General features: G+C 14.6%; 34 annotated features.

The window, feature by feature from the left end:
* Positions 1-64: 64 nt before the first annotated feature.
* Positions 65-128: a microsatellite.
* A 53-nt stretch (positions 129-181) lies between these two features.
* Positions 182-248: a microsatellite.
* Positions 249-251: 3 nt separating this feature from the next.
* Positions 252-318: a microsatellite.
* Positions 260-320: a microsatellite.
* Positions 292-341: a microsatellite.
* Positions 296-336: a microsatellite.
* Positions 342-519: 178 nt separating the features above from the next.
* Positions 520-567: a microsatellite.
* Positions 568-1,124: 557 nt separating this feature from the next.
* Positions 1,125-1,168: a microsatellite.
* Positions 1,135-1,180: a microsatellite.
* Positions 1,159-1,235: a microsatellite.
* Positions 1,161-1,267: a microsatellite.
* Positions 1,188-1,269: a microsatellite.
* Positions 1,194-1,267: a microsatellite.
* Positions 1,210-1,271: a microsatellite.
* Positions 1,272-1,901: 630 nt separating this feature from the next.
* Positions 1,902-1,968: a microsatellite.
* A 675-nt stretch (positions 1,969-2,643) lies between these two features.
* Positions 2,644-2,701: a microsatellite.
* Positions 2,655-2,701: a microsatellite.
* A 578-nt stretch (positions 2,702-3,279) lies between these two features.
* Positions 3,280-3,318: a microsatellite.
* Positions 3,280-3,322: a microsatellite.
* A 414-nt stretch (positions 3,323-3,736) lies between these two features.
* Positions 3,737-3,786: a microsatellite.
* A 242-nt stretch (positions 3,787-4,028) lies between these two features.
* Positions 4,029-4,092: a microsatellite.
* An 832-nt stretch (positions 4,093-4,924) lies between these two features.
* Positions 4,925-4,979: a microsatellite.
* An 18-nt stretch (positions 4,980-4,997) lies between these two features.
* Positions 4,998-5,046: a microsatellite.
* Positions 5,047-7,540: 2,494 nt separating this feature from the next.
* Positions 7,541-7,600: a microsatellite.
* Positions 7,543-7,607: a microsatellite.
* Positions 7,545-7,607: a microsatellite.
* A 676-nt stretch (positions 7,608-8,283) lies between these two features.
* Positions 8,284-8,319: a microsatellite.
* Positions 8,320-8,563: 244 nt separating this feature from the next.
* Positions 8,564-8,593: a microsatellite.
* A 70-nt stretch (positions 8,594-8,663) lies between these two features.
* Positions 8,664-8,752: a microsatellite.
* Positions 8,666-8,765: a microsatellite.
* A 342-nt stretch (positions 8,766-9,107) lies between these two features.
* Positions 9,108-9,150: a microsatellite.
* Positions 9,151-9,507: 357 nt separating this feature from the next.
* Positions 9,508-9,547: a microsatellite.
* Positions 9,548-11,989: 2,442 nt separating this feature from the next.
* Positions 11,990-12,040: a microsatellite.
* Positions 12,006-12,041: a microsatellite.
* Between the last annotated feature and the right edge of the window lie 347 nt (positions 12,042-12,388).

Here is a 12,388-nt window from a genome sequence, read left to right as displayed (position 1 = left end):
TAACATTAGTGAATATAAATTTTCTTTCTTTTTTATTTATTAAAATATAATTATTATTTATATATTATATGTTTTTTATAATATCTATTTTTTTTATTTTATTATAATAATTTTTATATTTTTTTTATGTCTAATTTAATATATGGAATAAAGTTATATTTTATTTTAATTTTATTAACTTAAATAATAAAATAATTTTATATAAAAATATCAAAATCATTTTAAAAAAAAAATATTAAAAACATTTTTAAATTATTCGATTATTTATAAAAAAAAAAATATTATTATTATTATTTTATTAAAAAATTAAATATTATTATAACAAATAAAATTATTTTATATCTTTTTTTAAAAAAAAAATAAAATAAAAGCAAAAATAATGGAATTTTATTATAAATTAAGAGAAAATATAAGAGAAAAACCAAATATTATGACAAAATTGATGAAAAAAAATATTAAAAGAGAAATATTTTAAAAAGAAATTATAATTATCATAATAAAAATTATAAGAAGGTAATATTAAAAAAAAATAAAAAAAAACCTTAAAAATAAAAAAAGGAAAACCTTTATCAAAAAGAGCTAAATTTGATGTTTTATATTATTTAAAAATTTATATGAATAAATAAGAAATAAATGAATTTAATACATTAAAGCACTAATATAAAATATAAAATTATAAAACGATTGCAGTTTCTTTACTTGTCATTACATGTTCAACAACTTTGTTTAGAAATTTTTAGAATTATAAATGGTATACTAAACTTGGATATTCTTTAATTTTATTTAATATCACTCATTTTTGTGGAATGATAGAAGTGGAATATAAATCAAATTAATTTGCGGATAATATAATTAATAATTATAAAGAATAATTTGTTAATTCTAATTTTATTAAAGATAAAGTTATAATAAATGATGAAATGACAAATTAAGAACATATAAATAATAAAAAAATTGAAGAAAAAAGTTAATAATGAATAATAAAAATTAATAAAATTTATATTTATTTAAAAAAATAGTAATTATTTATTAATATATATTTATTTTAAAAACAAATTTAATATTAGGTTGTTTTTTGATATAATTTAATAATGAAATTCATTTTTTGTAAATACAGATATTAGAATTCTTTAAAAAAAAAAAAAATTATATATAAAAAAAAAAAATTATAAATAAAAAATACTTGAATAAAAAAATATTATATAAAAAATATAATATAAATACATATATATATATATATATATATATATATATAAATATAAATATATATAATTTTTATATTATATTAAAATAAATCATAGCCTTTTTATTTCAATAAATCCTTCAGCACTAAAGTCACCATCATAAATAACTGATACTCTTGCTCTTTCTGGTAAAATGACATATTCATTTATATTACAAACTTATAGAAAAATTAAAATTTACTTATATAATTTATAATACCTGCTAAATTACAATTTTATCTTTAAACATCATTATTTTTTACTTAAATAACCATTTATTCGTTAGAATAAATTTTTTCTCCATTTACAAAAAGTTAAATAAAAGGTTTTTTTGTAGAAAAAAATCCACCAGAAATTCTATGCAATCCAGGAGCTACACATAAAATAAATAATTGATCTTTTTCCCAAATAAAATTTTCAGGAAGACAATTAGCTATTTATATTTCCCAAGGTACTAAATTATTATTTTTCAAATTTTGACTTTTCCAAGCCCATCTTCCTATTATATTTTCTGTACAAAGATTTTCTAAAACATTATTTTATTCATTTTAAATAATATTGAAATTTTCTAGAGAGCACTTAAAATCCAATTCTTTATATATTTCAGTTAATGCTTTATTCATTTCATCTATATCTATATAAATAAAAAACTTATATAAAAAGAAATAATATAAAAAAATATATAAATATATAAATATATAATATATTAATTTATTTATATATATATATATATATATATATATATTTTAGTTTCTTTATGCATATTTTTTTACTAGCTTTAGTATCTATTATTTTGCATACCTCTTTTATGTTTATTTTTTATTATAATTATTTATTTATTTCTTCTATAGATTTAATAATTTCTTGCTTATCTTCATTATATTAATTTATATTTTATTTTTCTGATATGTTTTTAAATAAATTTTGTACAATATTCATTAATAAATCAAGCTCTTTTAAAATTTGTTTTTTAAAATTTTTTAAAATATTTAAATCAGGTTTATTTTTTAAAAGTTCTCCTATATCTGTCAAATTAGCTTTTTTAGAAACTATATTTAATATATCGCATTCTGATGTTTTTAATTTTAATTTAAGTTCTTCTTTTAATTCTATAAATCTACCTGATATATCTCCTTATGAAATATTTAAAACTTATTAAACTTCTTCTAGATCTACTTTTTGATCAAGAATTTATATAATTTATTATTAAAATTATTAATTTTCTTCTTAATCTACCTTACTAATTTTAAGATCATCCAATTATTTCTAAATTTAATTAAATTATAAATAAAACTTTTCAATTTATGTATTTTAATCATCATTAATTAATTTGAATTGATTTTTATTTTAAGACATATTTTAAATAAATTAATCTTAAATGTTTTTGACTAAATTATTATTCTGATATTAAAAAAAAAATTATATGTATAAATATTTATAATTATATAAATATATATATTTATATATTTATATATTTACTTTACAAACTTCATTTTTTAATATATCTATATTTTAATTGTTTTTGAGAATATTTTATTATAAATTTTAAATGAAAATATTTTATTTTTCACTAAAATCTTGAAATATTTATTCATCAAATTAATTATTACTTTTTTAATTTTTTTATAAATTTTTTATTTCTTCTATTTATTTTTAATATTCATCTTTTTTTATAAAAAGATTTTCTAATTCATTTTTGTTTACTTTTTTCTTTAATTAATTTTCTGTTTGTGATTTATTTGCCTTTGTTTCTAGAATTTCTATTAAATTCTCCATTTCCATTTTTTTAGATAAGTACTATTCTAATTCACTTTTCTATACATAATCTTTTAACATTAATTTTAAATCATCATAAGTCACTTTGCCTTCTATTCCTGAAGAATATTATATTATATTTTTATTTATTTCATTAATATTGGCTATTTATTGATTTTCTTATTGATTTAATTATTTTTTAAGTTCTTTTATAGAACCTTCTTGCTATTATACAACTCCTGTTAATGCTTTTAGAGACAATTTTATTATTTCATGTACGTTTCTCCATTCATTTTAGCTCTTTATTTATATTTTTTTTTATTATGTTTTTTTTTTATTTTATTCACATTTAATAAATCGTCAACAATTAAAAGTTAATCATTTTATTAAACTGTTAAATATTTTGATTGTTTAATATCTTAATTTTATTTTTGAAACATTTTTATTTTTATTTTTTTAAAAAAAAAATTATTATTATTTTTGTTTTATTTAAAAAAACAAAACAAAAAAAATATTTATTTAAATTTATTAGAAAAATAAATAACATAACGTAATATAATATAAATTTTTTTATTAATTTCAATATAATTAATTATTTAATAAATTTATCGAATTAAATTATCCTGAATTACTTTTTAATGAAAATGTTTAACTTATTATTATTAAAAGAATCACTATTACTAAAATCGCTATTTTTTAATAAAATATCATTGACAATTTATGCATTTTTATTAAAAATTTAAATAATACACTTCTATTTATTATTATTATTATTATTATTATTATTATTATTATTATTATTATTATTTTTTTTTTTACTGTCGCTTTAAAAATCTTTAATTTTCTAAGATTATTACATTATTTTAAGACATTTATTAAATTATTATGCTGAAGAAGTTGATTAATTTGTATTATTATAAATGTTTTTTTAGTTTTTATTTTTTTGGCTTTCTATTTTATTTTTTTGTTATTATTATTCTTCACTATTTATTTTTATCAAACTTTAAATTACTTGACTATTATTTTAATATTATTAGGATGTATTTACTATATTATTATTATTATTATTATTATTTTAGTTATTTCTATTATTATCATTATTATTATTAATATTCTTTTAAGTTTTTTTTTATGTTTATTAATGATATTACTTGTTAACGTTATTGATATTATTTTTTTAATTTAAAGTAACCTTTTAGTAATTAAGTATTTAATAAAAGAACTCATATAAGTTTTTTTAATAAATGTTTTTTCTAAAATCTATATAAAATGTTTGTATTTTAATTTATTATGATTGATTTCGAAATGTAATATTTGATTTTGTTCTGGTAGAAAATAAAATATATTTTTTTTTAAAGGAAAAAATAAAATAAGATTTACTTTTAAATTTTTATTGGTAATATATGTATTGTTTTATTATTTAGAAAACTGTATTTAATTGTAATTTTATGTTCGATTTTAAAATATTCTTTAGATTTTTTAATTATTGCCATTTTTATTTATTTATTATTTAAGAATTTGAAAGCATTTTTTTAAAATAAAATTTGTTTTGTTTTGCTTATAATACTATTTTATAAAAACCTTACTAAATCATTTATTTTTAATGATTTTTTATATATTCAGGTATTTTTTTTAATAAAAATTCTTTATCTTTATAATGTTTCTATTTAAAAAGTCTTTTTTTAAAATATTTATATTGTTATATAAATAAAAAAAAACGTAAAGCTTGTTTTTGGCCGTTATTTTTCTAATTTTTATGAACTATTTTAGCTTGGTATTTATTATTTTTATATAAGGCTTTATTTTAATTTAAAAAAACTATTTATTAGTTTAATTTCTTATATTTTTTTTATTATTTATATGAAATATTTAATTCCTTAAACTTTTTATTTGTTAATCACATTAATTTTTTTTATTTAATAATAGTAAAAGTTAAACCAATATTTATTATTTTTTAATGATTATTTCTTTATTAAATTTTTTAATGTTTATTCTTTTAATTTACTTTATTAAACATACATTTATATTCTTTTAAAACTAAAAATTTAATAATCTTTTTAAATTAAAAGTACTTTTAATAAAGCATTTATTACACATTAATATTTATTATATTACTTCAAAGAGTAAAATTCAATATTTTTAAAATATTCCTTAATTTTATTTTTGTAAATATTTAAAAGAATATTCTTTAACTAGTGTATATATTCATCAAAAATGGCAATTTTTTTTTATTTTTTTTATTAAATTTTCTTAAAAGCAATTTTCAAAAATATTTAATTCAACTTTAAATATCCAATCTAAATAAAGTATTATTATTTAAAAACTTTAAAAGTTAATTTTAATTCAAAGAACCGTTAAAAGGATGAGATTTTATTAAAAAAGATTTCATTTTTTCTAAATAAACAATTATTATTTTAAAATATATTTTTCTTAAAAACCTAAAATTATTTAATTAAAATCTCTTTTTCTTTTTAATTTTTCTTTAAAATTATATATTTAATTTTCTTAGTTTAAAAAGCTTTAACAATCAATTTCCTAAAATAGACTCTTAAAAGGATTTTTTATAATTTTGCTATTAAAATATTAAAAGCCCACATATATTTAATCTCAGCACTAGCATCTAATTCTGAAACAACATCAACATTTTAAGAATATTACTAAAAAGAATCAAAAAACGATTTATTTAAAAAATTATTATTTCCTTACTAAAAAACCATAAATCCACCCCCATTATTATTATTATTATTCTATGATAATTAAGAATTGTATTTATAACTATTTTCTATTCTTTTAGATTCCATATAACATCTACTGTCTATAAGTTTACTTTTATTAACTGAATATTAATGAGGGTTTATATCGATAGAAGTTTCATCTTACTATTCTATTATTGTACTGAATTAATTACAGTTATATGTTTATATATTATTTTCTTTTACTTCTTCTTAATTATTATTTTATTATGTATAATAATTATATAATTAACAATTAAAAAAAATTTAAAAATAAGATTCTCTTAGGTGTCTTTGGGTAATTAAATAAAAGGCATTTTTCATTTTCATACAGAATTATAGAGTCTTAATATAGAATTCTTCGTCTTCTTTGTTTTTAACAATAAAACTGTTTTTTTACTTTTCTAAATTATTAAAACTGTAGTGTATTTCTTGTTCTTCATCATCTTCTTCTTCTTCCTCTTCTTTTTGAATAAATTTTTTTTCTTAATTAAAGTTTTGGTCAAAACTTAATTCATTTTTTAAATTAATTTAATAATTGTTTTATAAACAAAAAGGTTAATAAAATTCTTCCGTTTATGAGTGAAAAACACTATTTGTGTTGTTTTTATCATGTAAACTATTAAAAATACTTATATTGTAGTTTCTTTCAATAAAACTGATATCTTCTTATTGATTTTAATTAAAAATTCCAATTTAATGTTTTTATGTAATATCTTCTTGTATATTTTTTATTTCAAAACTTAATTCGTGTAAATTACTTAGTTTATTTATATATTCGCTATTTGTAGATTTTTCGGCAATATTATTATTGGTAGAATTATATTATATATGTTATTTAATATCAAAATTATTATTTTCATTTATAATTTCTTGTAATTAATTTTTATGAGCTTATTATTGTTTTTATTAATATTGTTTTTTTAGTTTTTTATATTATGTTAACTTTCTCTCATACTGAGGTTAATATCGAAAGAATTTACAGTTTTATCAAATATTTATTCATAATTCTTATTTTTTATTTTGTTAAATAAAAAAATTAAAAAAAAGAAGAAAAAATATTACTTAAAATTCATTAATATTATATATTTAAAAATTATTTTGTTTATTAGCAATTTCTTCATCAAAATAAATAAAACTTTCTTAATTATTATCATTATCATAATTTTAAAAATTAAGATTGTCTTTTTCTTTTTAAGGTTTCATACAAAGTTATTCATCACTTATTAATTCATAATTAAAATTATTTTAAATTTCCCCATTTACATAATATTCATTAAAACTGTTATTTTATAAGATTTTACTTTAATTGTTTGTGAAATTCCTTTCCGTGTTTAAATTTTAAGGAGACTATTAGTTATTAATAATATTATCAGTAGAATTATTAATATTTTAAAATTATTATTAGATATCTAAATTTAAGATATTACTATTTTATTAAGTGTTTAAAATATTGTCTATTTTTTCTGTACTTTTAAATTAATTTTAAATAAGTTACTAAAATTCTTGTTTAAATCTATTCATTTTAGATCCTTCGTCAATTGTTTTTTAATAAAATTTTGAGTTTTTAATTTATTATTGAAATAAACTAATATTACAATTTTAATATTAAATTTCATTTTGTTCTGTTAATAAATTATTTTTAGCACCACTATTATTAAAAAAATTATTTTCTTAGTTTTTATATAGATAAACAGCATGTGAACAAAAAGGATTAAATTAATTTTTTATATTGTTATAATTAACATGTTAAGAGCCAGAAAGTTATTTTTTATTTAAAAATTCTTTTGTACTTAAAAAAGATTTCATATTGTTTATTTATTTTTAATAACTATTATTATTATTACTATTATTATTATTACTATTATTATTATTATTTTTATTTTTATTTTTATTAATTGTTAATCTAATAATTTTCCATTATTATACTTTTTTAAATATTTTATAATTTTGAATTTTCACTATTTAAATTATTTTCTTTATCGTGTAATAAAAATTCTATACTATTATTTCTTGGCATTATATTATTGTTTTTATATAAACTACTTTTATTTTATGTATTTGAATTTTTGAAAGAAAAGCTCGAGTTTTTTACAATTGAATTTTATTGAGGAGAAGTTTCTAAACTATTTACATAAATTGTATGATTTGAATTTATTTAATATTTTTCAAAATTGTTATTTATTTATTAATAATTTATATTTTATTTTTATTTTCTATACTAGTATATTTTATGAAAATCTTTGTAAAATAATCTTATTAACCTGTTCATTATTAATTTTGCAGCATCTATTTAGAATATTTTTAATTTAACTTATTAAGTTTTAATATTTTCTTTTTTAAATGATTAATTTACAATTGATTATGTGGGTGATATATACCTTTTTTAATAAAAAATTAATTTTTTTTTTATTTATAAAAAATAACCTTTTTTATGAATGATTTTTAGAAAATTTCCTATTTATATTTAAATCTTCCTACTAAGCATTTATTATGTAATTTTTATTATTTATATTTTCAAGTTCTAAAATTATATTTTAGTTATTTTCAAAAATATTACTTAGTTAATCTTTGTTTTAGTTTTAGTTTTAGTTTTAGTTTTAGTTTTATTGGTTAACTTTTTTTGTTGGAATACTTTAAAGTGTATTTTTTATGTTTTTTATTCTTTCATCTTTTGTTATTTAAGATGATTTTGTATAATTTTTTTATATTTAAAGGTATTTTAATGATTTTTGGTAATCATTATTACTTTACATTCTTTATTTTATTTTTTTACAAAGTATATATATATCAAATATTAATATTTTTTATTTTTTATTTTTTTAAAAAAAAAAATTAATTTTTTTTTTTTTTTTTAAATTAAAAATATTTAAAATAAAAATAAATAAATAATGATATAAAAATGAGTTTTTTTTTTTTTTTTGTTAATAGTAAAATTTAATTTAATTGTTTTTTTTTTTATTTTTTTTTTTAAAAAAAATTAAATTATATATTTTTTTTTTTTTTTTTAAAAAAAAATTTCAAATATATATATATTTTTTTGTTTAAAAAAAAAATTCAATTATGCTTAATATGTTAATTAATAATATTTAAAAGTTCTTCAAAAGTTTATAAAGTAAAATCGTTTCTTTTTCTAAAAAGTCTTTATTTATTATAAATAAGAAATCTTTCGTTTTCTTCAAAACTACTATTATTTAAAATATTAATATGGGCTTTATAAATCAAAGCAAAAATATCATCTTCTCTAATTTATATTATCTTATCAATATATTCTAAAGATTTTAAATAGTTTTAATTTTTAAGTTCAATTTTTAATTATAATGAATAAATAAATATTATTTAAGATTAAGAAAACTACATAATATTTTCTAGACATTTATCAAGTATTTATTAACTTTATTCATATTATTCTTATATATATTATATTTATGCTATATATAGGAAAGATTTTTTATTTTAAGGGTTCACGTTTATAGATAATTTATAATAATATAATGCTTTTTCTAGTTTTCCTAAATTCTAATAAAGATTTGCAATCAAACATAAATTATTTGAAGAAATTTCTGATTTATAATTGAATATTTTTTATATAGTTTATAATGCTTTTTAATATTTTTATAAATTTTCTTAACTAATGGATTATTATTCTATATTTGTGACATCGAAATTATTAATTTGGAATAAATTTTTAAATACTTTTTCCGATTTGTTGTATTTTTGTTAAAATTATAATTTATTTGCATCTATTCTTAATATATGTAAGTAATTTTAAATTTACATTTTTATTAGTTTGTTTAATATTTAATTTATATATATATATTTTATATATATATTATTAAAAATTAAAAATTTTTTTTTTTTTTTTTCTCACATTTCTTATTTAAAATCAATAAAAATAAAAATCCTTTAAAATAAGATCCATAAAATCCGTATGTCCATGTACAAAATCAGTCATATCCAAATTAATAATTTTACCCATTTCATATAAATTTCCCTATATATTATTCATTCCACATGGAATAATCCCAAATTTTGCAACTTATAAACCTAAAGATATTGCTAAGTCTTTTTTAGAAAATATATTCCAAATTTTATTTTATATAACTTCTATTCCTTATTCACAATCTCGAATATCCGCCACTCCTCCAATTAGACATACATTAAATATTTAACTGAAAGAGTTTTTTTACTTTTAAATCTCCTTTTTGTATTATATTAATGTCTATGATATTATTTAAGTCCCTAAGGAAAATCCTACTAGGGAAATTGTGCAATTTGGGAATAAAATACCTCTAGAAAGTAGATTTCCTAGATATATTCCTACTTTATTTGCTTGATTAAATGCTTCACTAAAAGGATTTTCATTAAAAAGTTATTTTAAACCTTTTCCTGCATTGGATAGCATTCCTAAAGAAGGAGATAGTATTTTTTTAAAAGTTATTCCTGTGGACAATAATGAGTCTATTTTTTCAAAAGTACAATCTATAAGGTTATTTAAATTATTGCTTTTCCATTCTAGACTATATATTTCAGAATGAGGGTAGAGATTTATTAAATCTTTCCATTTTTGTTACATATTTATGTCTTCGGAGAGAAATCCACTGATTACTATAATTATGTTTCTACTAAAAGTTTCTTTTGATGAGATTTTTTGAATATAAAATTATTAGGGAACTTCATGTTAATAAGATAAATGTAGTTTAGTCTCTTCAAGTATTTTTTGAAAAGTTTCTTGAAATTTTTTTTTATTTTCGTTATTGACGTTTCGAAACTCATTTAAAAGGGAATAATCTTATTGTTTAGTGTATTTTATTTAGAAGTCTTTTAAAAAGTCAGAACCGTGTTTACTACCAAAATTATAAATTAAATATTCCTCAAGGATACAATCTAAAGTAAAAGATATGTTTCTAAATTAAAAAATATTCTCAAAAAATAATAGAAAAGTATAAGATATTCCATAAAAAGGTTCAATATATACAATTTTTAAATTAAAATCTGTTTAAATACCTGAGAATATTATATATATGTATATGAATATATATTCAAATATTAATTCATCTTTATATTTAAACGTTTCTTAAAAAATATTAAGACTTTCTTAAAATGTATTTTATTTATAAAAAATAAATTCGTTTTTATTTTATTTGTATATTTTTTAATATAGTAATTTAGCTTTTTCTTATAGATATTTGTTTTCATAAAATTTCTGTTTTTAACAAATACAAGAAAAGACTAAATTAAAAATAGCATTTTTTTCATTTTCTTTTTATATAAAATAAAAAAGATCATTTTATTCTTTAAAAATTTATTTTATAATAATAAAAACTTTATTTTTTAAATTATATATATTATAATGCATTTCTTTTTATATTTCTTTCATAAACTCTTCATTTATAAGAAATCTTATTTGATTTTCCCATTTTTTTATCAAAAAAGGTAATAAATAAAACCCTAATTGATTAAAAATATACTAATTTAAATCTTTTATTTTTCTTTATATATATTCCTTTTTTATTTCTGACAAGTTTAGTCTTTTTTTTCTTAAATTAAAATGTCTATTTCTTCTTTATAAATTATTTTGAAAATATTTTCTATATATTCTTGGAGTAATTTTTCCAGATTTTTATACATTTTTTTGTATTTTTATTAAAATTTTTCTAAAATCTCATTTTCCTTCCATAAAACTAATTATTCAATTATAAAGAAGTATTCTTTGAAAATATTATATTATTTTTGGACATTAAATATATATTAATTTAATAAATTTGATAAATTGAATATATTTTCGTGAATTTCTTTAAATTAAATACATTTTTTTTCAGTTTTAATTAGGTTTTTTATGTTTTATTTATTAAGTTTTTCTATATTAAATATAAATTAATCTTCTTTTTCATCATCTATTATATTATCTATAATTAAAGAATATTCAAATTGGTATATATTTAATATATTTATGATATTGTTTTTTATATTTAGTTATATTTTTTATAAATATTAATAAATTATGCCTTTTTATATTTATTAATCAAATATTTCTTCACATTCTAAAGAGTTTTTAATTAAAGGATCGTAAGATATAAATTTTAAAGTATATTCAGGTAATTCTTAATCACGAAATTAGTAATATTTTTAAATGAAAAAATGGTAGTCGTATATTTCAGGAAGATTTAAAATGAATTTTTAAATATATTATTAGTTAAGATATAACTTTTGTTAAATTGTAATTTCATTTTCTTATATAGGTGTATATAAATGCATTAAAAGTTAAAATAATTTATTTATAAAATAAATTTAAATATATATATAAATATATATATATATATATATATATTAATACTTATTTATTTTAGTTAATTTTATTTATTAATATAAACTTTTTTATTAAAAAATTATTTATAAATTTAAATGTATATTAAAAAACATAGATATAATTTCGTAAATTAATTATTAAAAAATTTATTATATATAATAAATTAAATGGAAATTATATTAAATAGTTATTAATATTATATAAAAAAATTTATATTATTATAATTTTTTAAATGAAATTTTAAAAGAAAATACCTTTATAATTTATATTTTATCAATATTTATTTTATAATTAAAAAATAAAATTAATTTATTAATTAATTGAATTAATAATTATTGTATTAAATGATTAATAATTAAATAATATAA

This window comes from Ichthyophthirius multifiliis (assembly GCF_000220395.1).
Source record: "Ichthyophthirius multifiliis unplaced genomic scaffold scaff_1120509251341, whole genome shotgun sequence".
NCBI classification, from domain to species: Eukaryota; Ciliophora; class Oligohymenophorea; order Hymenostomatida; genus Ichthyophthirius; species Ichthyophthirius multifiliis.
The sequence above is the reverse complement of the archived record's forward strand: the minus strand, read 5'-3'. Positions and strand labels throughout refer to the sequence as shown.